Source organism: Artemia franciscana, chromosome 10 (genome assembly GCF_032884065.1).
Source record: "Artemia franciscana chromosome 10, ASM3288406v1, whole genome shotgun sequence".
Classification (NCBI taxonomy): domain Eukaryota; kingdom Metazoa; phylum Arthropoda; class Branchiopoda; order Anostraca; family Artemiidae; genus Artemia; species Artemia franciscana.
Window position 1 is genome coordinate 47,463,115 of NC_088872.1, and position 26,091 is coordinate 47,489,205.

General features: G+C 34.1%; 2 protein-coding genes and 1 long non-coding RNA gene across 6 annotated transcripts in view; all 3 read right to left on the bottom strand.

The window, feature by feature from the left end:
- LOC136032287 (PHD finger protein 14-like) overlaps positions 1-26,091 on the bottom strand; it is a 352,444-nt gene that overhangs the window by 233,144 nt on the left and 93,209 nt on the right. The window lies entirely within an intron of this gene.
- The window catches only part of LOC136032285 (uncharacterized), a 192,898-nt gene that overhangs the window by 28,668 nt on the left and 138,139 nt on the right, over positions 1-26,091 (bottom strand). The gene's annotated exons all lie outside the window — the stretch shown is intronic.
- LOC136032280 (uncharacterized) lies at positions 1,912-4,203 on the bottom strand. Its single transcript, XR_010618699.1, has 2 exons — positions 3,374-4,203; positions 1,912-2,549 (listed from the first exon to the last, which is right to left on the bottom strand). It is a non-coding gene; the product is annotated as an uncharacterized LOC136032280 (long non-coding RNA).

Below are 26,091 nucleotides of genomic sequence, written 5' to 3' on the forward strand. Positions count from 1 at the left end.
TTTTTAAATAAATATTTGTTCAAAATAGTCCACAATTCAAATTGCTGTAACTTAGGGTTGAGAAATCCTCCATAGCCCCCAAGAAAAGGTAACCTACGTAAGTTGCCCATTGTTTCAATATAAGTTTTAATTTGTGGAAGGGGCGGCCGTATTAACTTTGGAGTGGGCTCATTTGATAGAGAATTGAAATTTTTAGTTCATTTTTTAAGAGTCAAAAGCCCACACCCCACTTCCCCAAACGGCATCCGGTTAACATTTTGAGATAGTCATTTGGTCCAAAATAGTTCAAAGGCCAGATATATACGTTTCCAGGTTTGAACCCCTCCCTCCCCCGCCACGGGGAGATGGCTACAATTTGACGAATTTGCTTACTGTTACTTTGATACTTTGTTTACCTTGATACCTTGTTTACGTAGATGCTTTCTTTACCTTGATACTTTGATGCTAGTTTTAATATTTTGGTGAAAGTTTGATGTTGAAAAAAAATCATTCTGAAATAAGGCATTTTCTAAAAACTTGAAAATTTTTGCAATAAAAAATTTAATTTAAAAAATCTTTCCGAAAAAAAAGTTTTTAAAAGAAAAGTAAAGGCCATATTAAATTTAAGATCAGCAGATACAAATCTATATATATATATATAAATAAGTTGTGTGTGTGTGTGTGTGTGTCTGTCGAGTGACGTCATGTTTGTTTGTCGACTGACTTCATTTTAAGGACTGAGCTGTATGCGTCATGAAGTTGTTTGTCGACTGACGTCAAGTTTGTCAACTGATGAAATTACATACCGGGACACCGGGACACAATTGACGACCGGGACACAGGGAATATAAATGACGACCGGGAACCTCAAAGAGAAATTACAGACTAGGAAACCCGGGAACAAATCACGACCGGGACACAGGGAATATAAATGACGACCGGGACACAGGGACACAACTACAACGGGGACGCCGGGGGCACAGGCGGGATATATAAATGACGACCGGGACACAGGGATTGTTCGAATAGATATTACAGACCGGGACACCGGGACACAGGGAATATAAATGACGACCGGGACACTCAAAGAGAAATTACAAACTGGGACACCGGGACTCAAATGACGACCGGGATACAGGGAATATAAATGACGACCGGGACACAGGGACACATCATTAGAATAATGAGGTATAGATCTGAATACGGATTGTTTTTCCCATGGACAATTATATGTTGCATGTTCAAGAGTCAGTAAACCTGACAATCTATTTATATGCATAGACAATGGGACAGCGAAGAATGTTGTATATTCGCATGTTTTACGTAGTTAAAAACAAATATATATATATATATATATATATATATATATATATATATATATATATATATATATATATATATATATATATATACTAGCTGTTGGGGTGGCGCTTCGCGCCACCCCAACACCTAGTTGAAGGGGGCGCTTCGCGCCCCCCCCCAAGCCCCCCCGCGCGCGTAAGTCGTTACGCGCCATAATAGTTACGCGCCATTGTAGTTGTGTCCCTATGTCCCACCTGTGAATATAGATATATATATATATATATATATATATATATATATATATATATATATATATATATATATATATATATATATATATATATATAGTTTTAACTACGTAAAACTTGCGAATATACAACATTCTTTGCTGTCCCATTGTCTTTGTATATAAATAGAATGTCAGGTTTACCGACTCTTGAATATGCAACATATAATGGTCCATGGGAAAACAATCTGTATTCAGATCTATACCTCATGATTCTAATGATTGCCCTTGAGCTTTGTTGATGGTGATTGCTAATCGACCATTCCCTGTCCCGGTGTCCCAGTTGTCATTTACATCCCCCTGTTTCCCCCGGTGTCCCCGTTGTAGTTGTGTCCCTGTGTCCCGGTCGTCATTTATATTCCCTGTGTCCCGGTCGTCATTTGTATCCCGGTGTCCCGGTCTGTATATACATTCGTTTTTTAGTTTTGTTTTTCTCCTTTATTTTTTTTCCTTTTTTTTTCTTTTTTAGCTTATTTAGATTTTTAGATTTTTTAGTTTTTTTATTAGTTTTTAGTTTTTTTTTCTTTTTAGTTTTTTTGTCCCGGTCGTCATTTATATCCCCCTGTTTCCCCCGGTGTCCCCGTTGTAGTTGTGTCCCTGTGTCCCGGTCGTCATTTATATTCCCTGTGTCCCGGTCGTCATTTGTATCCCGGTGTACCGGTCTGTATATACATTCGTTTTTTACTTTTGTTTTTCTCCTTTATTTTTTTCCTTTTTTTTTCTTTTTTAGTTTATTTAGATTTTTAGATTTTTTAGTTTTTTTATTAGTTTTTAGTTTTTTTTTCTTTTTAGTTTTTTTTGTAGTTTTTACCTTCTTTTTAGTTTTGTTAATTTTTTTTTTTACTTATGTCCTGGTCGTCATTTATACTCCCTGTGTCCCGGTGCTTTGTTGATTGCTAATCGAACATTCCTTTTGTCCTGGTCGCTTTCTCTTTGAGTGTCGTCATTTATTTTTTTCTTTTTTAGTTCTTTTAGTTTTTACCTTTTTTAGTTTTTTAGATGAAATTTTTTTTAGTTTTTTCCTTTTTTTCTTTTTAGTTTTTTATTGGTTTTTACCTTTATGTTAGCTTATTTTTCAGTTTTTTCCTTTTTTTTTAGTTTTTTTTTATTTTTTATTTTTTTTAGTTTTTTACCTTTTTTAGTTTTTTTAGTTTTTTAGCTTTTTTACTTTTTTTATTAGTTTTTAGTTTTTTTGTAGTTTTTGCCTTTTTTTAGTTTTTTCAGTTTTTTTTTAGTTTTTTATTGGTTTTTACCTTTATTTTAGCTTATTTTTCAGTTTTTTCCTTTTTTTTAGTTTTTTTTAGTTTTTAGTTTTTTTAGTTTTTTACCTTTTTTTAGTTTTTTTAGTTTTTTTATTTTTTTATTTTTTTTATTAGTTTTTAGTTTTTTTTGTAGTTTTTGCCTTTTTTTTAGTTTTTTTTAGTTTTTTAGCTTTTTTATTAGTTTAAGTTTTTTTTGTAGTTTTTGCCTTTTTTTAGTTTTTTTAGTTTTTTAGCTTTTTTATTTTTTTTATTAGTTTTTAGTTCTTTTTGTAGTTTTTGCCTTTTTTTAGTTTTTTTCAGTTTTGACGTCACCTGATCCAGTTTTTTCAGGTGACGTCACCTGATCCACGATCCACAGATCCACAGACAACTTATTTTTATATATATAGATAGTTTTTTTTTTTTACTTATGTCCTGGTCGTCATTTATACTCCCTGTGTCCCGGTGCTTTGTTGATTGCTAATCGAACATTCCTTTTGTCCTGGTCGCTTTCTCTTTGAGTTTCGTCATTTATTTTTTTCTTTTTAGTTCTTTTAGTTTTTACCTTTTTTAGTTTTTTAGATGAAATTTTTTTTTAGTTTTTTCCTTTTTTTCTTTTTAGTTTTTTATTGGTTTTTACCTTTATTTTAGCTTATTTTTCAGTTTTTTCCTTTTTTTTAGTTTTTTTTATTTTTTATTTTTTTTAGTTTTTTACCTTTTTTTAGTTTTTTTTAGTTTTTTTAGTTTTTTAGCTTTTTTACTTTTTTTATTAGTTTTTAGTTTTTTTTTGTAGTTTTTGCCTTTTTTTAGTTTTTTCAGTTTTTTTTTAGTTTTTTATTGGTTTTTACCTTTATTTTAGCTTATTTTTCAGTTTTTTCCTTTTTTTTTAGTTTTTTTTAGTTTTTAGTTTTTTTAGTTTTTTACCTTTTTTTAGTTTTTTTAGTTTTTTTAGTTTTTTAGCTTTTTTAATTTTTTTTATTAGTTTTTAGTTTTTTTTGTAGTTTTTGCCTTTTTTTAGTTTTTTTAGTTTTTTAGCTTTTTTATTAGTTTTTAGTTTTTTTTGTAGTTTTTGCCTTTTTTAGTTTTTTTAGTTTTTTAGCTTTTTTATTTTTTTTATTAGTTTTTAGTTTTTTTTGTAGTTTTTGCCTTTTTTTAGTTTTTTCAGTTTTGACGTCACCTGATCCAGTTTTTTCAGGTGACGTCACCTGATCCATCCATCCACAGACAGACAGACAACTTATTTTTATATATATAGAAGATATATATATATATACTAGCTGTTGGGGTGGCGCTTCGCGCCACCCCAACACCTAGTTGGTGGGGGCGCTTCGCGCCCCCCCCCCCCAAGCCCCCCCGCGCGCGTAAGTCGTTACGCGCCATAATAGTTACGCGCCATTGTAGTTGTGTCCCTATGTCCCACCTGTGAATATAGATAGATATATATATATATATATATATATATATATATATATATGGTTTTAACTACGTAAAACTTGCGAATATACAACATTCTTTGCTGTCCCATTGTCTTTGCATATAAATAGATTGTCAGGTTTACCGACTCTTGAACATGCAACATATAATGGTCCATGGGAAAACAATCTGTATTCAGATCTATACCTCATGATTCTAATGATTGCCCTTGAGCTTTGTTGATGGTGATTGCTAATCGACCATTCCCTGTCCCGGTGTCCCGGTCGTCATTTACATCCCCCTGTTTCCCCCGGTGTCCCTGTTGTAGTTGTGTCCCTGTGTCCTGGTCGTCATTTATATTCCCTGTGTCCCGGTCGTCATTTGTATCCCGGTGTCCCGGTCTGTATATACATTCGTTTTTTAGTTTTGTTTTTCTCCTTTATTTTTTTCCTTTTTTTTTTCTTTTTTAGCTTATTTAGATTTTTAGATTTTTTAGTTTTTTTATTAGTTTTTAGTTTAGTGTCGTCATTTATTTTTTTCTTTTTTAGTTCTTTTAGTTTTTACCTTTTTTAGTTTTTTTTAGTTTTTTAGATGAAAATTTTTTTTAGTTTTTTCCTTTTTTTCTTTTTAGTTTTTTATTGGTTTTTACCTTTATGTTAGCTTATTTTTCAGTTTTTTCCTTTTTTTTAGTTTTTTTAGTTTTTTTAGTTTTTTAGCTTTTTTACTTTTTTTATTAGTTTTTAGTTTTTTTGTAGTTTTTGCCTTTTTTTAGTTTTTTCAGTTTTTTTTTTAGTTTTTTATTGGTTTTTACCTTTATTTTAGCTTATTTTTCAGTTTTTTCCTTTTTTTTAGTTTTTTTTAGTTTTTAGTTTTTTTAGTTTTTTACCTTTTTTAGTTTTTTTAGTTTTTTTAGTTTTTTAGCTTTTTTATTTTTTTTATTAGTTTTTAGTTTTTTTTTGTAGTTTTTGCCTTTTTTTAGTTTTTTTAGTTTTTTAGCTTTTTTATTTTTTTTATTAGTTTTTAGTTTTTTTTGTAGTTTTTGCCTTTTTTTAGTTTTTTCAGTTTTGACGTCACCTGATCCAGTTTTTTCAGGTGACGTCACCTGATCCACGATCCACAGATCCACAGACAACTTATTTTTATATATATAGATAGTTTTTTTTTTTTACTTATGTCCTGGTCGTCATTTATACTCCCTGTGTCCCGGTGCTTTGTTGATTGCTAATCGAACATTCCTTTTGTCCTGGTCGCTTTCTCTTTGAGTTTCGTCATTTTTTTTTTCTTTTTTAGTTCTTTTAGTTTTTACCTTTTTTAGTTTTTTTTAGTTTTTTAGATGAAAATTTTTTTTAGTTTTTTCCTTTTTTTCTTTTTAGTTTTTTATTGGTTTTTACCTTTATTTTAGCTTATTTTTCAGTTTTTTCCTTTTTTTTAGTTTTTTTTAATTTTTTATTTTTTTTAGTTTTTTACCTTTTTTTAGTTTTTTTAGTTTTTTTAGTTTTTTAGCTTTTTTACTTTTTTTATTAGTTTTTAGTTTTTTTTTGTAGTTTTTGCCTTTTTTTAGTTTTTTCAGTTTTTTTTTTAGTTTTTTATTGGTTTTTACCTTTATTTTAGCTTATTTTTCAGTTTTTTCCTTTTTTTTTAGTTTTTTTTAGTTTTTAGTTTTTTTAGTTTTTTACCTTTTTTTAGTTTTTTTAGTTTTTTTAGTTTTTTAGCTTTTTTATTTTTTTTATTAGTTTTTAGTTTTTTTTGTAGTTTTTGCCTTTTTTTAGTTTTTTTAGTTTCTTAGCTTTTTTATTAGTTTTTAGTTTTTTTTGTAGTTTTTGCCTTTTTTTAGTTTTTTTAGTTTCTTAGCTTTTTTATTAGTTTTTAGTTTTTTTTGTAGTTTTTGCCTTTTTTTGGTTTTTTAATTTTTTAGCTTTTTTATTTTTTTTATTAGTTTTTAGTTTTTTTTGTAGTTTTTGCCTTTTTTTAGTTTTTTCAGTTTTGACGTCACCTGATCCAGTTTTTTCAGGTGACGTCACCTGATCCATCCATCCACAGACAGACAGACAACTTATTTTTATATATATAGAAGATATATATATATATATATATATATATATATATATATATATATATATATATATATATATATATATATATATATATATATATATATATATATCTATTCACAGGTGGGACACAGGGACACAACTACAATGGCGCGTAACTAATATGGCGCGTAACGACTTCCGCGCGCGCGGGGACTTGGGGGGCGCGAAGCGCCCCACCAACTAGGTGTTGGGGGGCTAGGTATTGGGGACCCCAACAGCTAGTACTTGATAAAATTCAAACTAGATATGACAAGAAATTACTATTAAAGAATAAATGAAACTCAAAACGAACAGAAATCAAATAAACAATCATAGAAAAAAACATACAACAAGTACTGATATAATGGTACATGGTAAAGGGCTAGAAAATGGTAATGGCTTAGAAAATATGCAGTTTCAAAAAAACACATCTGGGTCAACCTTGGTCTACACAACATTTGGTACGAAGCCTTCTCAACGCTTTTTACATTTAGTTATTGGGGTTAAGGAGATGAAAACTACAGATTCAAAATTCAATGCATTATATTATAACAAATAAGAATTTGTCCTCACATAACCACTTTGTCAAACAGTTTGTGGTAACGAACTGTAGTAAGGAGCGACCCGGCTCAATAGAAACCAAAACTCTAAAAAATGGCATTTTAATGCTGATTTTAAATATATAAGTTTCATCAAGTTTAGTCTTACGCATCAAAAGTTACGAGCCTGAGAAAATTTGCGTTGTTTTAGAAAATAGGGGGAAACACCCCCTAAAAGTCCTACAATCTTAACGAAAATCACACCATCAGATTCTGCGTATCAGAGAACCCTACTGTAGGGTTCCTTAGTTTTTTACTGTTTTAAAAAGAAGAGTTGAGAGAAAGAGTCAAACTTAAGCGTAAAGAGCGAGGCGTTGAGGAGGAGGCAGCCCCTTTCATATACGAAGTAATTTCTGTTCGTTTTAAGTTTTAATGTCGCTCCTTACTTTCAGTTGAAAAAACTTGTTTTTTTTTATTTAATAGTTATAAAATGCAGATGACGCAAGACCAAACGCTAGATAGTTTCCGACATGAAACATAGACTTAATTATTAAGGAAGTTTTCTGTTTTGAAAAATGGCTATCTCGAAATTTGTATCGGATGTGTACGGGGAAAAAAGGGCTAGGAGGGGCTAGTTGCCCTCGGGTGTCTTTTGACTCTAAATAAATGAACCAGAACTTTCAGTTTCCATTCAAGTGAGCCCTCTCTGAAGTTTCTACGAGCATCCCTTTCATAAGAACCATATATGTCCCCCAGGGCGTAACTTACTGCGCCTGCCCCCTGGGTCCGGGGGCTTTCAGTGACACCGGAGTTTTTCTTATCTCACCTTTAATCAATTTTTAACAAAATAGCTATCTCAAAATTTTTGGTTTGGGGATAAAAAGGCGTAGGGGAGAGCTAGTTGCCGTCGGATCTCTTTTGGCTCTTAAGAAGGGAAATAGAACTTTCAATTTCTAATCAAATGAGCCCTGTCTGAAGTTTATAGGAGCATCCCTTAAATTAGAAACGTAAAAAAAAAACATTAGGAATTGTAAAATCAAGGTAAAAACCTGCATTAAATGTCAGTTTTACTTTAAATTTGCTGCAGGGTTCACGAATTTACTGCACATAATGTATGTTACTTCCAACTTTTTTCAGCATTGACATACAACTTGATAATGAGGTACACACGTTTCTAGGCAAAACGGTCTGGGTGGATTGTCTTTTAGTCAGAGAAGTAAACCTCTTCTGTATCTGAAAAATGAAATAAAAACGTGGCATTTTTTCCCCTCAAACGATGTGTCCATTCAAAAAGACCAACAACGAACTATCTTCAATGAAGAAAGAGTCTACAATGATGAAAGCAGGTTATAATTCTTATCTTAAAAGAATCAACTAACACTATACTCTATGGTGGCGAAGTGGATAAGACCGTCACTGCTGATTACAAGTTGATCGGTTCGATCCCGCGCACCGTAGGGAATTTCTGCGACATCCTTGGTATACCGAGTCCTTGATAATTTTTTCCGACCTGTTTTTGTCATTTTCATATACATGTTTCTAAATTGCTCAAGGAAGTTTTTGCTATGCAAATAGGTAAAGAAAAGTTTCTCTGCCAAAATTTTAGTTTTTGATTTTCGTTTCTTTGCATTTGGCCGATTTCCTTGCATTTGTTTTACTACAGGAAGTAGTGTATTGTTACACACTAGAGTTTATTATTATTATTTACATCCATAATTTTGCGTCAGCTATTTTTGTTTTTGGCCTTTGGATACATCGAGAAGAAAATAATTTAAAGCGCCACTTTTAAGCTGATCAGGAACAAACTGTCCCAAGCAAGGAGAATAACAGAGAATGCTTTTGGAATTCCAAGTTACAAATGGAGAGTTTTTAGATCCCCTATACTTTTAAAGCCAAGTACTGTCACTATCCTGATTAAAGGTGCATGTTGCTTGCACAATTACCTCCTCACAGATGACATCACAAGTGGTGTCATATCGTATGCCACGGCAACAGATGTAGACTCCAATGACCTCAAAAATGGATCTGGGAGGAAAGATCAACAGTTGGTAAACCTGATGGAAATTACCAACTTTTAAAGCCAAGCACTGTCACTATAGTAAAGAACAACCGGTTGTAGCGCAACAATAGGAAATCTTCGTTACATAAAAATAATAGAAACAGGATATCAATGTCAATTACGCAACAGCAAAAACAATTAAAATTTAAAAAGAACTTAAGCGAAAAAAAGCTGTCATTCCTAGCTCATTAAGCAATGAAAACCACCATCTAAGTCAGTGTTAATCCACTATCTAAGTCAGGTTAAACATAAGATGATTTTATGTTTCAATAAAATTATTTTGACTAATATCACATTTGGTGGCGTGTTCACTATAGGGTGAGGCAAGTTAAAAGCATTTTCTATTCTGCATGTTGCTTGCACAATTACCTCCTCACAGATGACATCACAAGTGGTGTCAGATCGTATGCCACAACAACACATGTAGACTCCAATGACCTCGAAAATGGATCTTGGAGGGCAGATCAACAGTTGGCGAATCTGAGGGAAATTACCAACCGAATTACCTCTAATAGGGCTGGTGAGGGGCAAAAAAGGTAACAAATGATCGGTTTTATTCTTCTCCTTCTCTAGAGTTTTTATTTTCAACACTGGCCTTGTCACCAAGGCTGATAGATATCTGTTGGTATGAAACTTGAATGGTCTTTTTCAACTGTCCTGTCCCCATGAGCCTTTGAGCTACAATGAGGGACTAGTTGCAGCACTACGGCAGTGTTACTACACGAGTACATAACATGGACAAGCAGGTTCCGTGCGAAAAGACAACGATTTAAGTAATAAATATGGCTCATTTCCTCAATGGAGCAAAGTTGAAGCCAATTTTCCCAAATCAGGTGAAAGTGACGGTGAAAACAAAAAAAAATAAGCCATTTGGTACCATAAAGGCAATAATTAGTACAACAAAAGTATTATAAAGGTACTTTATAGTTATTCAAACTGAAGTCTGGGGGTGAGGTCTGGAAGGGACAGCTGTCCCCCTTCCCCTGTACCATAGCAAGTAACAACCCTGTTCCCCTTAGCTGTATTGTTATTGTATATCCTTCCTCACATCCCGATATATTTGTTCCTAAGGACTACTGTTACAAGTACAAAATTTTTCAAGGATTCTAGCTCAATTACCTGAACAGAAAAATTAATCATATAAATTGTAGCCCAGAAAATAGATTGTTTCTTACGATTTTTTTTTAAATACTTCAAATCAGGTCTAGTATTCACCCAGTTAATTGATAATCAATCACAATAACAGACAGGGAAACGAAGAATGAAGGAAGACCGATATATTTTTTATGTATCCTTGAATGTTTTTTCTTAGCAGAAATTTAGAAGACGCAAAAAAGGATGGATCATTTGCCTTTTCCCTTTGGCGTTGCAAAAAAATAAGCATTGCTAAAAAATATATATAAATATAAGTTGTATGTATGTCCGTTACACTATCTATATATATCAAAATAAGTTGTATATATTTTTGTTTGAGGGTTTGCATATGACGTGTGAAAAATAAAGAATAAAAAGAAAACTAAAAAAAGGTAAAAAACTAAAAAGGTAAAAAGGTAAAAAATTAAAAAAGAAAAAACCTAAACAGAAAAAACCTAAAAAAAGTAAAAAAATAATAAAGGTAGAAAATAAAAAGAAAAAAGCTAAGAAAACTAAAAAAGCTTATAAAACCAAAAAAAGGAAACAACTAAAGACGAAAAAAATTAAAAAAAAAGAGAAAACATATATATGCGCCACCCCAACATCTAGTTGGTGGGGGTGCTTCGCTCCCCCCCCCCCCAAGCCATTCCGCGCGCGTAAGTCGTTACGCGCCATATTAGTTACGTGCGATGGTAGTTGTGTCCCTGTGTCCCACCTGTGAATATAGATGTCGTTATTTGTGTCCCGGTGTCCCAGTCTGTAATTTCTCTTTGAGTGTCCCGGTCGTCATTTATCCCTGTGTCCCGGTCGTCATTTGTGTCTCGGAGTCTCGGCCTGTAATTTCATCAGTTGACAAACATGACGTCAGTCGACAAACAACTTCATGACGACATACAGCTCAATCCTTATAGTGACGTCAGTCGACAAACATGACATCAGTCAACACACAAACATGACATCAGTCGACAGACACACAAACAAACAACATGTCTATCTACTAGCTGTTGGGGTGGCGCTTCGCGCCACCCCAACACAACTAAAAACTAAAAAAACTAAAAAAAGGCAAAAACTACAAAAAAAACTAAAAACTAATAAAAAAGCTAAAAAACTAAAAACTTACGCGCGCCCCCCCGCGCGCGTAAGTCGTTACGCGCCATTGTAGTTGTGTCCCTGTGTCCCACTTGTGAATATAGATAGATTTATATATGTGCTTCAAACTACGTAAAAATTGCGAATATACAACATTCTTGGCTTTCCCATTGTCTGTGCATATACAAAGCCGTATGTACTAATAATGACGTCATATGCAAAAGCTCTTTTTACAAACAAACAAACATGCATGCACACAACTCGTTTTTATATAGATAGATAGATACAATACAAATTAACTGCGTAAAACTTGCGAATATACAACATTCTTCGCTGTCCAATTGTCGCTGCATATAAATAGATTGTCAGGTTTACCGACCCTCGAACATGCAACGTACAATTGTCCATGGGGTACAATTGTCCCAGTCTGTAATTTCTCTTTGAGTGTCCCGGTCGTCATATATATTCCCTGTGTCCCGGCTTTTAGTTTTCTTTTTCTCCTTTATTTTTCAGTTTTTGTCCTTTTTTTAGTTTTTTTCTTTTTCAGTTTTTAGTTTTTTTTATTAGTTTTTAGTTTTTTTTTCTTTTTTGTTTTTTTTTAGTTTTTACCTTTTTTTAGTTTTTTTTTATTTTTTTTTTATTTTTTAGTTTTCAGTTTTTTACCTTTTTTTAGTTTTTTAGCTTTTTAATTTTTTTTAGTATTTTCTTTTTAGTTTTTACCTTTTTTAGTTTTTTTTTCTTCTTTTGTATTAATGCTAAAGCCAAGGTTCGAACCTGGAACCTCTCGGACCTAGAACCTGGAACATAACGCTTTACCAACTCAGCTACTTCGGCTTGAATACATTCGTTTTGAGCAGCTTCCTTGGCTGTTGCCATTGTAGGTTCTTCAGTCATTTTACAATTAGAAATTTCTCTTTCAACGATCTTCTTACAATTAAAAATTTGTCTTTGAACGATTTTCTTAAATACCTGTGTCCTGGTCTTCATTTATATTCCCTGTGTCTCGGTCGTCATTTGTGTCCCGGTATCCCAGTCTGTAATTTCTCTTTGAGTGTCCCGATCGTCATTTATATCCCCTCTGTCCCGGTCGTTATTTGGGTCCTGGTCTGTAATTTCTCTTTGAGTGTTTTTTCTTTTTAGTTTTTTTTTAGTTTTTTACCTTTTTTCAGTTTTCTTTTTCTTCTTTATTTTTCAGCGTCATTATGAAATACATATCGCCGAACCTTTGTTTTTTTAACTAAAATCTGGTAGGCATTGATGACCTTATCCAAGTCAAAATCCCAAGCCCAATCATCATCGCTATCATTTTCAGTTTTGATATGTTTTGACTCTCGCTGTCCGGCACGCTTTCTTTTCTTACTTTCTCATTCCCATTATCAGCCGCAAGTTTTTTGGCATAGACTCTTTGAGCAGCCTCCTCGGCTGTTGCCATTGTAGGTTCTTCAGTCATTTTACAATTAAACATTTTTTCCGTCCACGATCTTCTTACAATTAAAAATTTGTCTTTGAACGATTTTCTTAGATACTTTTAATGACGTCATCGTCATAACATACATGACGACAACTAACTTCATGACGACATGACATGATGACATGACATCAGTAGACAGACACACACACAAACAACTTATTTTTATATATATAGATAGACTAACTGTTGGGGTGGCGCTTTACGCCACCCCAACACTAGTTGATAGGGGCACTTCGTGCACCCCCCAAGCCCCCCCCCCCGCGCGCGTAAGTCGTTACGCGCCAAATTAGTTACACGCCATTGTAGTTGTGTCCCTGTGTACCACCTGTGATATATATATATATATATATATATATATATATATATATATATATATATATATATATATATATATATATATATATATACATATATATATATGTATATATATGTATATATATGTATATATATATATATATATATATATATATATATATATATATATATCTTCTATATATATAAAAATAAGTTGTCTGTCCGTTACGTCAGATTATATCTATATATATAAAAATAAGTTGTCTGTGTGTGGATCTGTGGATGGATCAGGTGACGTCACCTGAAAAAACTGGATCAGGTGACGTCAAAACTGAAAAAACTAAAAAAAGGCAAAAACTACAAAAAAAACTAAAAACTAATAAAAAAAATAAAAAAGCTAAAAAACTAAAAAAACTAAAAAAAGGCAAAAACTACAAAAAAAACTAAAAACTAATAAAAAAGCTAAAAAACTAAAAAAACTAAAAAAAGGCAACAACTACAAAAAAAACTAAAAACTAATAAAAAAAATAAAAAAGCTAAAAAACTAAAAAAACTAAAAAAGGTAAAAAACTAACAAAAACTAAAAACTAAAAAAAAATATATAAAAATAAGTTGTCTGTGTGTGGATCTGTGGATGGATCAGGTGACGTCACCTGAAAAAACTGGATCAGGTGACGTCAAAACTGAAAAAACTAAAAAAAGGCAAAAACTACAAAAAAAACTAAAAACTAATAAAAAAATAAAAAAGCTAAAAAACTAAAAAAACTAAAAAAAGGCAAAAACTACAAAAAAAACTAAAAACTAATAAAAAAGCTAAAAAACTAAAAAAACTAAAAAAAGGCAACAACTACAAAAAAAACTAAAAACTAATAAAAAAAATAAAAAAGCTAAAAAACTAAAAAAACTAAAAAAGGTAAAAAACTAAAAAAAACTAAAAACTAAAAAAAACTAAAAAAAAGGAAAAAACTGAAAAATAAGCTAAAATAAAGGTAAAAACCAATAAAAAACTAAAAAAAAACTGAAAAAACTAAAAAAAGGCAAAAACTACAAAAAAAACTAAAAACTAATAAAAAAAGTAAAAAAGCTAAAAAACTAAAAAACTAAAAAAACTAAAAAAAGGTAAAAAACTAAAAAAAATAAAAAATAAAAAAAACTAAAAAAAAGGAAAAACTGAAAAATAAGCTAAAATAAAGGTAAAAACCAATAAAAAACTAAAAAGAAAAAAAGGAAAAAACTAAAAAAAATTTTCATCTAAAAAACTAAAAAAACTAAAAAAGGTAAAAACTAAAAGAACTAAAAAAGAAAAAAATAAATGACGACACTCAAAGAGAAAGCGACCAGGACAAAAGGAATGTTCGATTAGCAATCAACAAAGCACCGGGACACAGGGAGTATAAATGACGACCAGGACATAAGTAAAAAAAAAAACTATCTATATATATAAAAATAAGTTGTCTGTGGGTCTGTGGATCGTGGATCAGGTGACGTCACCTGAAAAAACTGGATCAGGTGACTTCAAAACTGAAAAAACTAAAAAAAGGCAAAAACTACAAAAAAAACTAAAAACTAATAAAAAAAATAAAAAAGCTAAAAAACTAAAAAAACTAAAAAAAGGCAAAAACTACAAAAAAAACTAAAAACTAATAAAAAAGCTAAAAAACTAAAAAAACTAAAAAAAAGGCAAAAACTACAAAAAAAACTAAAAACTAATAAAAAAAATAAAAAAGCTAAAAAACTAAAAAAACTAAAAAAAGGTAAAAAACTAAAAAAACTAAAAACTAAAAAAAACTAAAAAAAAGGAAAAAACTGAAAAATAAGCTAAAATAAAGGTAAAAACCAATAAAAAACTAAAAAAAAAACTGAAAAAACTAAAAAAAGGCAAAAACTACAAAAAAACTAAAAACTAATAAAAAAAGTAAAAAAGCTAAAAAACTAAAAAAACTAAAAAAACTAAAAAAACTAAAAAAAGGTAAAAAACTAAAAAAAATAAAAAATAAAAAAAACTAAAAAAAAAGGAAAAAACTGAAAAATAAGCTAAAATAAAGGTAAAAACCAATAAAAAACTAAAAAGAAAAAAAGGAAAAAACTAAAAAAAATTTTCATCTAAAAAACTAAAAAAAAATAAAAAAGGTAAAAACTAAAAGAACTAAAAAAGAAAAAAATAAATGACGACACTCAAAGAGAAAGCGACCAGGACAAAAGGAATGTTCGATTAGCAATCAACAAAGCACCGGGACACAGGGAGTATAAATGACGACCAGGACATAAGTAAAAAAAAAACTAACAAAACTAAAAAGAAGGTAAAAACTACAAAAAAACTAAAAAGAAAAAAAAACTAAAAACTAATAAAAAAACTAAAAAATCTAAAAATCTAAATAAACTAAAAAAGAAAAAAAAAAGGAAAAAAATAAAGGAGAAAAACAAAACTAAAAAACGAATGTATATACAGACCGGTACACCGGGATACAAATGACGACCGGGACACAGGGAATATAAATGACGACCGGGACACAGGGACACAACTACAACGGGGACACCGGGGGAAACAGGGGGATATAAATGACGACCGGGACAAAAAAACTAAAAAGAAAAAAAAACTAAAAACTAATAAAAAAACTAAAAAATCTAAAAATCTAAATAAGCTAAAAAAGAAAAAAAAAGGAAAAAAATAAAGGAGAAAAACAAAACTAAAAAACGAATGTATATACAGACCGGGACACCGGGATACAAATGACGACCGGGACACAGGGAATATAAATGACGACCGGGACACAGGGACACAACTACAACGGGGACACCGGGGGAAACAGGGGGATATAAATGACGACCGGGACACCGGGACAGGGAATGGTCGATTAGCAATCACCATCAACAAAGCTCAAGGGCAATCATTAGAATCATGAGGTATAGATCTGAATACAGATTGTTTTCCCATGGACCATTATATGTTGCATGTTCAAGAGTCGGTAAACCTGACAATCTATTTATATGCAAAGACAATGGGACAGCAAAGAATGTTGTATATTCGCAAGTTTTACGTAGTTAAAACCATATATATATATATATATATATATATATATATATATATATATATATATATATATATATATATATATATATATATATATAATATATATATATATATATATCTATCTATATTCACAGGTGGGACATAGGGACACAACTACAATGGCGCGTAACTATTATGGCGCGTAACGACTTACGCGCGCGGGGGGGCTTGGGGGGGGCGTGAAGCGCCCCCACCAACTAGGTGTCGGGGTGGCGCGAAGCGCCACCCCAACAGCTAGTATATATATATATATATCTATATATATATATATATATATATATATATATATATATATATATATATATATATATATATATATATATATTTAACTACGTAAAACTTGCGAATATACAACATTCTTGGCAGTCCTATTGTCTTTGCATACAAATAGATTGTCAGGTTTACCAACTCTTGAACACGCAACATATAATTGTCCATGGGAAAAACAATCTGTATTCAGATCTATACCTCATTATTCTAATGATTGTCCTTGATCTTTGTTGATGGTGATTGTTAATCGAACATTCCCTGTGTCCCCGTCGTCATTTATATATCCCCCTGTGCCCCCCGGCGTCCCCGTTGTTGTTGTTTCCCTGTGTCCCGGTCATCATTTGTGTCCAGGTGTCCCAGTCTGTAATTTCTCTTTGAGTGTCTCGATCGTCATTTATATTCCCTGTGTCCCGGTCGTCATTTGTGTTCCGGTGTCCTGGTCTGTAATTTCTCTTTGAGTGTCCTGGTCGTCATTTATATTCCTTGTGTCCCGGTCGTCATTTGTGTCCCGGTGCTTTCTTGATGGTGATTGCTAATCGAACATTCCTTGTCTCCCGGTCGCTTTCTCTTTGAGTGTCCCGGTCGTCATTTATATTCCCTGTGTACCGGTATCCCGGTCATCATTTGTGTCCCGATGTCCCGGTCTATCTATCTATCTATATATATAAAAATAAGTTGTCTGTGGATGTGTCTGTCAGGTGACGTCATGTTTGTGTGTTGACTGACGTCATGAAGTTAGTTGTCGTCATTTTTGTTATGCCGGTGACGTCATTAAAGATATTTAAGACATGCGTTCACGTAGAAATCTATTAATGTTTAACTTAAAATGACTGATGAACTTACAATGGCAACAGCCGAGGAAGATGCTCAAAGAGTCTATGCCAAAAAACTTGCTGCTGATAGAGAAAGTCAGAAAAGAAAGCGTGCCGAGGAATCAAAAGAACAGCAAGGAAACATGCTTGAGGTTGATAGAGAAAGAAAGAACAGAAAGCGTGCCGAGGAACTACCAGAGCAATGCGAAAGCAGACTTGCTGCTAAAAGAGAAAGTGAAAAAAGAAGGCGTGCCGAGGAACTACCAGAGCAACATGAAACCAGACTTTCTGCTAAAAGAGAAAGTGAAAAAAGAAGGCGTGCCGAGGAATCACAAGAACAGCAAGAAATCAGGCTTGCTGCTGATAGAGAAAGTAAGAAAAGAAAGCGTGCCGAGGAATCAGAGCAACCTGAAAGTTATCGCCTGGCATTCAGGTACAGCCCAGTCGATGATTATAGCTTGAGTAGATGTGTTCAAATCGGGACTATGTCTAAAATTTGTCCCTATTGCAAGGCCTTGAAATTCAATGGTGAAACAATGGGAATGTGTTGCGCCTCAGGAAAAGTTAAACTTCCTCTATTGGCTGCAAAGGAAGTTGCACAAAGCAATATCCTCGACTTTTAGTATCCAACACAATTACTGGCAATGATGGTTACCCAGAATATAGAAGAAGATCTACTGAAGATGGCGGTAAAACAGCAATAATAAAGAAGCGTAACGGTACCACCATCGAAGTAGATAACCAGTGGGTTGTTCCATATTCCCCATTAACCCTTTGGCAGCACATTAATATTGCTTGCGGGATATTTCAGGCAAACATTACCTATAATACCTAGATCAACTCCTGCAGACGAAATGAATGCTTGCCTGAAAAATTCTAATTTATGGGCACACGTAAAAACATTAAAATTAACTACAAATATGCGTGTCCGATTGCAAAACGATGACTCTGGTCAAACATTTTCAGATCAATTGCTGGCATTTGGAAACGGAAAGCTCCCAGTAGACTCAATTTCAGGACGTATACAACTACCTGCTAATTTCTGTAATTCAGTGACGTCCAAAAATGAATTGATTGAAAAAGTATTTCCGAATATTCTAAAAAATTATAAAAATAATAAATGGCTAAGTGAAAGACCGATTCTCGCACCCAAAAATATAGACGTCCACGAAATCAACAATATTGTTTTGACCAAGATTCGAGACCAGGCAGTCCTTTACAAGTCAGTCGACACAGTTTTGGAACCAAATGAAGTGGTTAATTATCCATCTGAATTTTTAAATTCCGTGGATCTTTCAGGGTTTCCACCACACGTGCTACAACTAAAAATAGGCGTACCAATAATACTTTTAAGAAATATCAACCCACCAAAGCTTTGCAATGGCACGCGACTTGCCGTAAAAAAAAACAATGGAAAACCTAATAGAGGCCACAATCTTGACAGGGCCTTTTGAGGGTGAGGCTGTTCTTATTCCTCGCATTCCAATGATTCCAACGGATCTGCCTTTTCAATTTAAAAGATTGCAATTCCCAATTCGATTAGCATTTGCAATCACCATTAACAAAGCTCAAGGTCAATCATTAGAAAAATGTGGTATAGATCTTAATACTGATTGTTTTTCCCATGGACAATTGTACGTTGCATGTTCGAGGGTCGGTAAACCTGACAATCTATTTATATGCAGCGACAATTGGACAGCGAAGAATGTTGTATAACTACACTTTAGTTATTATAGAAGATTTGTGCGTACGTATGGCAAACAAACCTCTTCAGGATTTGGGAATGCCTTCACCTAACCGTATCGCTGCTGTTTCGACATGTGTAGAATTGGATCGCGAACAAAGTTACAGTACGAGTGATCTATTGTCGTATGTACAAAATAACATTTCAAAGTTAACGTCGGAAAAAAAAGACATTTATGATACGATAATGCATTGTGTCGATAACAACGTTGGAGAAATTTTCTTTTTGGATGCGCCAGGAGGTACTGGTAAAACGTTTGTGATAAAACTGATTCTGGCATCAATTCGATCAAAAAATGATATAGCGTTGGCAATTGCGTCGTCCGGAATAGCCGCAACATTGCTGCCTGGTGGAAGAACTGCTCATTCCGCTTTGAAATTGCCTCTGAATTTGCATTCTACAGAAACTCCCACGTGCAATATTTCCAAATCATCTGGGATGGGTAAAGTATTGCAGCAATGCAAACTTATTATTTGGGATGAGTGCACAATGGCACACAAAAAATCGCTCGAGGCTCTGGATCAATGCTTGAAAGATTTGCGAGGGAAGTCGAAACCCTTTGGCAACACATTAATATTGCTTGCGAGAGATTTCAGGCAAACATTACCTATAATACCTAGATCAACTCCTGCAGACGAAATGAATGCTTGCCTGAAAAATTCTAATTTACGGGCACACGTAAAAACATTAAAATTAACTACAAATATGCGTGTCCGATTGCAAAACGATGACTCTGGTCAAACATTTTCAGATCAATTGCTGGCAATTGGAAACGGAAAGCTCTCAATAGACTCAATTTCAACGAGTTGTGTGTATGCATGTTTATTTGTTTGTAAAAAGAGCGAAGAATGTTGTATATTCGCAAGTTTTACGCAGTTAATTTGTATTGTATCTATCTATCTATATAAAAACGAGTTGTGTGTATGCATGTTTGTTTGTTTGTAAAAAGAGCGTTTGCAAATGATGTCATTATTAGTACATACGGCTTTGTATATGTAAAGACAATGGGAAAGCCAAGAATGTTGTATATTCGCAATTTTTACGTAGTTCGAAACACATATATAAATCTATCTATATTCACGGGTGGGACACAGGGACACAACTACAATGGCGCGTAACTAATATGGCGCGTAACGACTTACGCGCGCGGGGGGGCTTGGGGGGGTGCGAAGCGCCCCACAAACTAGGTGTTGGGGTGGCGCGAAGCGCCACCCCAACAGCTAGTATATATATATAAATAAGTTGTCTGTGTGTCTGTGTGTCGAGTTACGTCATGTCATCAGGTCGTCATGTCGTCATTATAACGATGACGTCATTAAAGGTATTTAAGACATTCGTTCACGAAAAATATTTAATTGTAAAATGACTGAAGATCCTACAATGTCAACAGCCGAGGAAGCTGCTCAAAGAGTCTATGCCAAAAAACTTGCTGCTGATAGAGAAAGTAAGAAAAGAAAGCGTGCCGAGGAACCACAAGAGCAACGCGAAACCAGACTTGCTGCTAAAAGAGAAAGTTAAAAAAGAAGGCTAAAAGTATTTAAGAAAATCGTTCAAAGACAAATTTTTAATTGTAAGAAGATCGTGGACGGAAAAATGTTTAATTGTAAAATGACTGAAGAACCTACAATGGCAACAGACGAGGAAGCTGCTCAAAGAGTCTATGCCAAAAAACTTGCGGCTGATAGAGAAAGTAAGAAAAGAAAACGTGCCGAGGAATCACAAGAACAGCAAGAAAACAGGCTTGCGGCTAAAGAACGCAAAACCGCGCATTTAGATGAAAATCCACCTGGACAGCGAGAGTCAAAACAACGATGATGATTGGGTTTGGGATTTTGACTTGGATAAGGTCATCAATGCCTACCAGATTTTAGTTAAAAAAACAAAGGTTCGGCGATATGTATTTCATAGTGTCGCTGAAAAATAAAGAAGAAAAAGAAAACTGAAAAAAGAAAAAAGGTAAAAAACTAAAAAAAAAAACTAAAAAGAAAAAACACTCAAAGAGAAATTACAGACCGGGACACAAATGACGACCGGGACAGAGGGAATATAAATGACGACCGGGACACTCAAAGAGAAATTACAGACTGGGATACCGGGACACAAATGACGACCGGGACACAGGGAATATAAATGACGACCAGGACACAGGTATTTAAGAATATCGTTCAAAGGCAAATTTTTAATTGTAAGAAGACCGTTGAAAGAGAAATTTCAAATTGTAAAAAGACTGAAGAACCTACAATGGCAACACCCGAGAAAGCAGCTCAAAACAAATGTATTCAAGCCGAAGTAGCTGAATTGGTAAAGCGTTATGTTTCAGGTTCTAGGCCCGAGAGGCTCAAGGTTTGAACCTTGGCTTTAGCATTAATACAAAAGAAGAAAAAAACTAAAAAAGGTAAAAACTACAAAAAAACTAAATAGGAAAAAACTAAAAAAAAACAACAAAAAAAGGTAAAAAACTAAAAACTAAAAAAGAAAAGACTAAAAAAACTAAAAAAGGTAAAAACTACAAAAAAACTAAAAAGAAAAAAAAAACTAAAAACTAATAAAAAAACTAAAAAAACTAAAAACTGAAAAAGAAAAAAAACTAAAAAAATGAAAAATAAAGGAGAAAAAGAAAACTAAAAGCCGGAACACAGGGAAGATAAATGAGGACCGGGACACTCAAAGAGAAATTACAGACTGGGGCACTGGGACACAAATAACGACCGGGAGACACTCAAAGATAAATTACAGACCGGGACACCGGGACACAAAAGACGACCGGGACACAGGGAATATAAATGACGAACGGGACGCTCAAAGAGAAATTACAGACTGGGACACTGGGACACAAATGATGACCGGGATACTGGGAATATAAATGACGACTGGGACACAGGGAATGTTCGATTAGCAATAATCATCAACAAAGCTCAAGGGCAATCATTAGGATAATGAGGTATAGATCTGAATACGGATTGTTTTTCCCATGGACAATTTTAAGTTGCATGTTCAAGAGTCGGTAAACCTGACAATCTATTTATATGCACAGACAATGGGACATCGAAGAATGTTGTATATTCGCAAGATTTACGTAGTTAAAAACATATATATATAACGAAAAGAGAAATCTTTTCTCTTTTATCTATAATCACAGGTGGGACACAGGGACACAACTACAATGGCGCGTAACTAATATAAGCGTAACGACTTATGCGCACGGGGGGGGGGTGCGAAGCAACCCCACCAATTAGGTGTTGGGGTGGCGCGAAGCGCCACCCCAACAGCTAGTCTATATATATAATCTATATATATATATATAAATAAGTTGTCTGTGGATGTGTCTGTCAGGTGACGTCATGTTTGTGTGTTGACTGACGTCATGAAGTTAGTTGTCGTCAATTTTGTTATGACGGTGACGTCATTAAAGATATAGAAGACATGCGTTCACGTAGAAATCTATTAATGTTTAACTTTAAAATGGCTGATGAACTTACAATGGCAACAGCCGAGGAAGATGCTCAAAGAGTCTATGCCAAAAAACTTGCTGCTGATAGAGAAAATCAGAAAAGAAAGCGTGCCGAGGAATCAAAAGAACAGCAAGGAAACAGGCTTGAGGCTGATAGAGAAAGAAAGAACAGAAAGCGTGCCGAGGAACTACCAGAGCAACGCGAAAGCAGACTTGCTACTAAAAGAGAAAGTGAAAAAAGAAGGCGTGCCGAGGAATCACAAAAACAGCAAGAAATCAGGCTTGCTGCTGATAGAGAAAGTAAGAAAAGAAAGCGTGCCGAGGAATCAGAGCAACCTGAAAGTTATCGCCTGGCATTCAGGTACAGCCCAGTCGATGATTATAGCTTGAGTAGATGTGTTCAAATCGGGACTATGTCTAAAATTTGTCCCTATTGCAAGGCCTTGAAATTCAATGGTGAAACAATGGGAATGTGTTGCGCCTCAGGAAAAGTTAAACTTCCTCTATTGGCTGCACCACCAGAGCCATTGAAGACTTTCCTTACTGGAACTACGTCAGAATCTAAGCGTTTTTTGAAACAAATCAGAAAATATAACTCATGTTTCCAAATGACGTCGTTTGGAGCCCAAATCGAAAATCCAGATCAATTTATGTCTACTTTCAAAGTAAAAGGGCAAATTTATCATAGAGCAGGGTCCCTTCTACCATTCTCAGGCGAGAATCATAAATTTTTACAATTGTACTTCATCAGTGATAGAAAATCTGAATTGAATGCACGTTGCAAAATTTCTCCCAACGTTGAAAGGACAATCGTTTCCCAATTGCAACATCTTTTCCACGAAAATAATAATTTAGTGCGTCTGTTCAAAACAGCCATCGATTTGATGCCTACTGATACGCATAAAATTGTTATTTCCGCTGACAAAACACCTCCTGGCCAACATGTGCGTAGATACTATGCTCCAACTATCGACGAAGTGGCAATCGTTATGGTCGGTGATCAGTTTTTATACATGACACTTAACATGACACGACATGATATACACGACATGATAACTCCATCAATGACGCGTGCGAAACGTCAACCCCAAGTCAAATTCGTGCATTGTTTGGCATCATTTTAACAACTTGCTCTCCATCAGCTCCTACAGAGTTATGGGAAAAATATAAGTCAACAATGTCCGAAGATATACTCCATCGAAAACAGTTAGAGACGTCAGATATGACTTTTGATTTTACATCAGAAATTTATAACTACACTTTAGTTATTATAGAAGATTTGTGCGTACGTATGGCAAACAAACCTCTTCAGGATTTGGGAATGCCTTCACCTAACCCTATCGCTGCTGTTTCGACATGTGTAGAATTGGATCGTGAACAAAGTTACAGTACGAGTGATCTATTGTCGTATGTACAAAACAACATTTCAGAGTTAACGTCGGAACAAAAAGACATTTATGATACGATAATGCATTGTGTCGATAACAACTTTGGAGAAATTTTCTTTTTGGATGCGCCAGGAGGTACTGGTAAAACGTTTGTGATAAAACTGATTCTGGCATCAATTCGATCAAAAAATGATATAGCGTTGGCAATTGCGTCGTCCGGAATAGCCGCAACATTGCTGCCTGGTGGAAGAACTGCTCATTCCGCTTTGAAATTGCCTCTGAATTTGCATTCTACAGATACTCCCACGTGCAATATTTCCAAATCATCTGGGATGGGTAAAGTATTGCAGCAATGCAAACTTATTATTTGGGATGAGTGCACAATGGCACACAAAAAATCGCTCGAGGCTCTGGATCAATGCTTGAAAGATTTGCGAGGGAAGTCGAAACCCTTTGGCAGCACATTAATATTGCTTTCGGGAGATTTCAGGCAAACATTACCTATAATACCTAGATCAACTCCTGCAGACGAAATGAATGCTTGCCTGAAAAATTCTAATTTACGGGCACACGTAAAAACATTAAAATTAACTACAAATATGCGTGTCCGATTGCAAAACGATGACTCTGGTCAAACATTTTCAGATCAATTGCTGGCAATTGGAAACGGAAAGCTCTCAATAGACTCAATTTCAGGACGTATACAACTACCTGCTGATTTCTGTAATTTAGTGACGTCCAAAAATGAATTGATTGAAAAAGTATTTCCGAATATTCTAAAAAATTATAAAAATAATAAATTGCTAAGTGAAAGAGCGATTCTCGCACCCAAAAAGTCAGTCGACACAGTTTTGGAACCAAATGAAGCGGTTAATTATCCATCTGAATTGTTAAATTCCGTGGATCTTTCAGGGTTTCCACCACACGTGCTACAACTAAAAATAGGCGTACCAATAATACTTTTAAGAAATATCAACCCACCAAAGCTTTGCAATGGCACGCGACTTGCCGTAAAAAAAAATGGAAAACCTAATAGAGGCCACAATCTTGACAGGGCCTTTTGAGGGTGAGGCTGTTCTTATTCCTCGCATTCCCATGATTCCAACGGATCTGCCTTTTCAATGTAAAAGATTGCAATTCCCAATTCGATTAGCATTTGCAATCACCATTAACAAAGCTCAAGGTCAATCATTAGAAAAATGTGGTATAGATCTTAATACTGATTGTTTTTCCCATGGACAATTGTACGTTGCATGATCGAGGGTCGGTAAACCTGACAACTAAAAATAAGTTGTCTGTGTGTGTGTGGGTCTGTCGGGTGACGTCATTTTTGTGTGTTGACTGACGTCATGTTTTCGACTGACGAAATTACAGACCGGGACATCGGGACACAAATGACGACAGGGACACCGCCACATCTATCTGTCTATCTCTCTCTATATATATAAAAATAAGTTGTCTGTGGATGTGTCTGTCATGAAGTTAGTTGTCGTCATTTTTGTTATGAAGGTGACGTCATTAAGGATATTTAAGACATGCGTTCACGTAGAAATCTATTAATGTTTAACTTTAAAATGACTGATGAACTTACAATGGCAACAGCCGAGGAAGATGCTCAAAGAGTCTATGCCAAAAAACTTGCTGCTGATAGAGAAAGTCAGAAAAGAAAGCGTGCCGAAGAATCAGAGCAACCTGAAAGTTATCGCCTGGCATTCAGGTACAGCCCAGTCGATGATTATAGCTTGAGTAGATGTGTTCAAATCGGGACTATGTCTAAAATTTGTCCCTATTGCAAGGCCTTGAAATTCAATGGTGAAACAATGGGAATGTGTTGCGCCTAAGGAGAAGTTAAACTTCCTCTATTGGCTGCACCACCAGAGCCATAATTTCTCCCAAATTAAAAGGACAATCGTTTCCCAATTGCAACATCTTTTCCACGAAAATAATAATTTAGTGCGTCTGTTCAAAACAGCCATCGATTTGATGCCTACTGATACGCATAAAATTGTTATTTCCGCTGACAAAACGCCTCCTGGCCAACATGTGCGTAGATACAATGCTCCAACTATCGACGAAGTGGCAATCGTTATGGTCGGTGATCAGTTTTTACCTCGAGATATTATTCTTCATAAGCGAAACGCTCAGTTGTTAAGAATTGCTGAAACTCATCGATGCTACGACGCCCTACAAAATCCTATAATTTTTTGGGATGGAGCCGACGGCTATCACTTTAATATTAAATTGATGAATCCAGGCACTAACAAAGAAATGAATAAGAAATGCAGTGCAATGCATTATTATTCCTATAGACTAATGATTCGGCAGGATGAAGAAAATTATATTTTAAAATGCCGTGAATTGTTTCACCAATTCGTCGTTGATATGTATGCTAAAATTGAATCAGAACGTTTGCTATATATCCGCCTGAATCAGACCAAGCTCCGCTCTGAACAATACATTCATTTGCGAGATGCAGT